We start from the raw sequence: 5,896 nt of genomic DNA on the forward strand, positions 1-5,896 counted from the left end.
TGATGGATGTGGCCCTGGCCCTAGAGGCATGCATTATATAGAGCGCAAGGTTCTGTTCTGTTCTATTTTGGGCCCAAACTTTTGTTACTTGCATTGTCTGTAAGTGTTGACATGGTGACAGTGTCAAGCTCTTTACCAATCTATTGGCCTTTCTGGTTTGAGCAAGAAATTGCACTTCAAGTTTGTGCACTTGTTTTTGTTTGTGTGATAATTTCTACTCCTAGAGTATCATATCCTTTTGATATTTTACAGTTGAACAACTAGAGTAATAAGGAGAGAGAGTTTTGCCAAATGCAGAAGCAATCAAAGCACAGAAAGCAAAGCTTTGTAAGTGTTCCATAGTTTGTATCATATCTGATCATAAATTGATAATCATAAATCAAATAAAATATCTCCATGGCTCTACCTTCTCCAATCAAAATGGAAAGGACTCACAGCCCCTTACAGTGAGGATTATCCAGTTAGGTTTTGTACACAAAGTGCTCTGGAAAACTGTAGCAATTAAAAACAGTACAAAAAAGAAATTTGAGATAATTATAGCTGGCTAATACATTGTAGCTATGTAAAGAATGGAGGAGAGGCAGAATTCAGAAAGTTTTCAGAAATAGTTCAAAGACATTAAAAAAGGTTTCTTGCTAGGCTTCAACCCTTGACAGAGCTACAGACAATTTCTATGTATGTTTGGTGATTTCTGGCAGGTCGTTTTCTCACTTACACTCATAGAATCACTCAGGTTGGAAAAGACCTGAAAAATCATCGAATCCAACCATGACCTAACCATACTACTTTTGCTCTAACAACCCTCTGCTAAATCATGTTCCTGAGCACCGCATCCAAACCGATTTTAAAACATCCAGGGATGGTGACTCAACCACCTCCCTGGGGAGCCCAGTCCAGTGCTTTTCTCACTTCAGCTCTGAGAAAAGGACAAAAATTCATCTGGGATTCTTACTACCTTGTACTGTAAATCTCTGAATTCTGTATGAATGGGCCTTATAAATATTTCTATATTTAGTCACAGCACAGTAATTTTTTTTTCCCTACAGGTTAAATACTGCTGATTAGCTGCTTACTTTTTAGAAAGTTCTCTGTGCTTAGTATTCACACAAGTCTTTTTCTGACCTGCTGTAAGCCCCTTCTGTAACCAGATAAGGAGTCTAATTTTAGAGCTGGAGATAGTGTAACACTGTTACTAGTTGATACTTGCTATTTCATTGCATTCCAGGATTGTGTACTAAACAAAAGAACTGCCTCATAGAAGAGAATGACTTATGAATTAGAATGCAGTAGTGATCTTGTTTTTGGTGTTATTATTGCATATGTATGCAATGCCTTTGCATTGTTAGTTCTAGAAGATACTGTCTACAGGTATTGCTGACAATTTTCTTCCCCATCACTCTGTATCTCTCATTGTCTTTTTCATAGTTTCCATTGTGTGTTTTCTTTTTCTTGTTCTTCGTTTCTTTTTTCTTTCTTTCTTTTTTTTTTTAATTTTTGTTTGTCTATCTGTATTGCTGTTGCTTAAGTTTTTGTTTGTTTGTTTGTTTGTTTGTTGTTGGGGGGGAGGGAGGACAGGGGGGTTTGGGAGGGCTGAGTTGGTTGTTTTAGCTTGGTTGTTCTGTTTGTGTGTCTGCTTCCAAGTGACTTCAGTATATGTCCATCTCAGAAATCTGTTTGTATTATGATCTTTAGTGCAAATATGAAAAATATTTACTACAGACACCTTTTCACTGATATTCTGATACTTCACTCAACTAAGGAAACCTCATTATTCTTCAACAGTTCATCTACAAACTGATTAGTAGAGCCGAAGCCACTAGTAGTAACAAACAATTAAGAGGCCATGGCCACCTGATGGAAACCTCATGGTGTTTTGTTTTGGCCAAGGAAAACCAGTTGATTATTTTCAGAACTTGCATAAATAAACAAACAAATAAATAAAAATGATACAAATAAATAGTAATAATAATTAAAGAAAAGTAAGAAAAGACCATTCAAGCTGCATGAAAATAAAATCAAGGATTCTCACTACCACTGTTGCTGTATTTGTTTATAAAGCCAAGATCATGGCCTCAATCTACTGTGTAAAATTGCATAACTTGACATGCTGTCTTCCTCTACACAGGGATTAAAAACACAAATGAAATCTTAGAATCCATTTGAAAATCAATTTTGCTTTATTTCCCTTAACTTCAATAATATAATGAAACCCAATCTTCAGTTAAAAGGATGAGTAACATGAGCAAACGTGGATTAATAACTGGTATAACTAAGTGATATTATTCTATAGACTTCAAAGGTGTCTGCCTTCTGAATATCACCAGATTTTACAAAAGATCATTCAGATCAACGCTTTAAACGTATGCTATCAAAATAAGCTCAACTAGCTTACAAAAATGACTAGGCATTTTCACTTTCAATAGATGTGATTTAAAATGATGCCTTTAAAGTAGTGACCAAGCTCGGTGTGGCTTCCATCATTTCTAGCCTCGCTATATTAACGACATCTCAAGAATAAGGATTGCGCTCTTATGGAAAAATTAGGTAGTGAATGTCAGTCTTACTGAGAAGACTAACGGTCATCACTTTATCTAAAAATAGTCAAACATGGATCACACAAATATACCTTTTCTTGTCTGGAAAAAAGCAAGAATTTTCAGAAGGAGCATGAAATCACAAGCAGCATGGATGTTCAGATTTTGTATATTCGAAGGCAAAAAAAGAATTCTCATAGAAAGTATCCATAGAAAATATGTCATCCTTTATCGCCTTTGGAGAAACTGCATGCATGCAAGAGCAGTTGGTGAATCAGATGCTAGGGGAGTACTGCTTTGTCTTATCCACAAGTCCGTTCTTTCCACTTAAGCACAACAACTTCTAAACAGAATTAGGTCATGTTGGAGGAAGATCAAAGAACTGGATTGAGTACCAAAAAACATTCAGTGTTGCCAAACTCTTTTCAAACAGCTAAAAGGAAAATATTTGATTTTACTGTACATCAGAAATACTTGAAGGAAAGATATCTTTACACACTAGGTCATCAAAAGCCCAAAAGGTAAGGCTAAGTTCCAGTGCTACTGATGATACAAAAAATGAAAAATTGTCTTTTGATGCAAATAATAAATTACATTACATAAATTACCAAGAAAGATACTGAGCAGGCTCCCACCTAGCATCTGCACTGTAAGCTACACAGTAAAAAGCCAATCAACATCTTCATGCCACTGTCTGGTAAGAAGAATAACCTCCAAAACAACTTCATTGAAAATCTTTTAACTTTCACTAAGAAAAACCTTTTATTAACCTGTTTTCAGAGAAAGTGTGTGTGCTCATCCACTAGAAAAAGTGGCTTTTTGCATAAGGGGCTTCTCAAATAAAGCTTATGTACAGTTCAATGAGTGCTTTGAAAATTTAGGCTGTTTAAAATGATTCTGATTTTGTAAGAATCAATTAGTATAGAGTCTACACCTCCTGAACAATTGAACTAACATTGTACTCCTAATAAACATCAATGGAATTAGAATCAATACACGTGTTGTACGTTTACACAATCCCAACTCAGCTTTCTGAAACATTCTTTTGACCTTTCAGATCACAAGAGTATTGCACTGAGTGCAGGTGTCCAGTTGTGGAAAGGCCTGCCATAATGCTGATGTGTGGTATGAAACTGGGGTGTTAGACACAACTAGTTCCAGCCCACTGCTACTCACTCCTACTGCCCCACACGACCCATTAGCCAATGAGCAGGCAGCTCAGAGGGAGTGGAGCTCAGAAGAAAGATCCCAGAAAAGAGTGGGAACACCTTGTAAGAAGGTCATGGAGAAGGTGCTACGTGCCCCCAGCAACGCTCACCCTGCAGCTCCTGAAGAGCGTATGCTGGATCGGGGAGAGGTGTGAGGAGGAAGGGAAAGCGCAGAGGAGCTACTCTGCAACAGATGAAGGAGTCAGAAACGGAGGGGTGAGGAAGACCTGCTGAGCAGGGAATGGGAGAAATAAATGAAATTTATTCTCCCTAAGTGAAATTTGTTTTACTTCTGAGGTAATATTCCCATGGGCTTTCCCCTCTCTCTCTGGCTTTCTGTGGAGGGGGAGTGAGAGAGAGGCTGAGTGAGTGTCTGGTGGCCATAAAATCAACACACCAAATGCACTGTGGCAAAAGCAATATAAAAACAATATACACTGATTAAGTTGACAAGGAACAGTCTCAGCACCTCGATTACTAGGAAGTCAGGTAGATCTTGGTGCATTATACAATAGATGTTCTTACTGATGGTGTCGATCGCCTAAGCAAATTAGGCCTTTGAAGAGAAAGTTGTACAGCTGATTCAATGTGTATGTATGAGGTGTGCTTCAACAGTAACGTCTCCTATTTGATTATATTCGTCCACAATATCAGAGGCCGATGCTGGTGGTGTGACAATAGAGGATGTACCTTCTCAACAGTGTTCCACTACAGGTATATTACATACCTGTATATATACATACGTATATACAGGTGTATTAGTGTTTAGTGTACTTAGCTAACATTTTGACAGTTACCTGCTGTTTTTTCCTTTCCCCCCCCAAAACTATTTTTATGATTTTCCAGGATCAAAGAACATCTATCACAATTAGTTTTCCATAGATCATTTCTTGTTTTTTTCATCATTTTGCGTTCCCTTACTTTCTGGCTCTGAACCTTGCTTCTACAATGCAAAGGGATTCCAGCCACCACATGCATACAGCCAAGACATTTTAGTGTGAACTAGATACTCAGGCATACACAACCTGTAACCCACATGCTACGTGTATCCCAACTCAACTTGCATCCCCTACAGCTGTATCGATCATGGCAGCAGCTCTACCCTGATGAGTGGCCAGGCCTAGCCCAGAGTCACAGCAGGGTTTGCAGAGCAGCACTGAAAAATAAAGCAACAGAACTGAGAAAAGCCTGTCACCGGAAGAAAATATTTTAAACAAAGTCACATGGCAAAAGAAGGTAATGACAGTGCTTTCTAACGGGAGATAAGCGCCATAGCAGGTAACCATACAAGGCCATACGACCATACCTAACAGGTATGGTTATGGTTATTTATAACCTACCTATACATGTAGGTTATACATAACCTACAAGAACCATAGCAGCAGGTAACAAAGAAAAATTAGCTCACCCCTTCCAGAAACTAGTAACAACTCAAAAGAAGAGCAAACTCAGAGAGATACTGCTCCCTCTGCTGCTAACACTTAAATAAAAGCACCTTTTCCAATCATTGCTTGCACCTGAGCTCCCTGGGAGAGCCTTGACCTCTCAACTAATGTTCAATCATTGCTTCAGGCTGTGAAGGGATGGAGTGCAGCAGAGTTGCCAGGTCACAGCCTGAACCAAAGAGTGAGTAGGTCAGGGCTCAACTCCTGCTGTTTTGGAAACATGAAGTACAACGTGCATCGTGATGCAGGTACAGTACCTATCAATGATGTGATTGACAGGTGATTGTTGCAAGGTGATTGTTGACAGTCTTCTTATGGTTCTGTTGGAACAGTACTTGATGTTCCTTCTGGAGGCTTCTCTTCTTCAGTTTGGGTTCCCTGGTTCCCAGAATTTCAGCACTCCACCACCTGGTGTCATGACATACCCTCGTAGACACTGAAGCACGCTGAAGTGTTGATGCTCCTACCAGTGGTCCTGTGGACTTCACAGCCTCAAGGGGAGTAGTACAGATGTTTAAAAGGTATGAGGAGTGGTGGGTCTGCCTTCAGTGGTAGGATACAGGCTGCGCTTTTGTCTTGAGTCAAACACCTCCACTTGTGCTGGGGCATGTCCTGGCCTTTGGTACAACATCCTTTGTCCTGTATTTTCCTTTGAAGGTCAATATTAATTATTCTGCCATGCGTCCCCCATTTTGGAACTGCAAGCAGC

Source organism: Lagopus leucura, unplaced genomic scaffold (assembly GCF_019238085.1).
Source record: "Lagopus leucura isolate 7727_CA_CO unplaced genomic scaffold, USGS_WTPT01 Super-Scaffold_100058, whole genome shotgun sequence".
Taxonomy (NCBI): domain Eukaryota; kingdom Metazoa; phylum Chordata; class Aves; order Galliformes; family Phasianidae; genus Lagopus; species Lagopus leucura.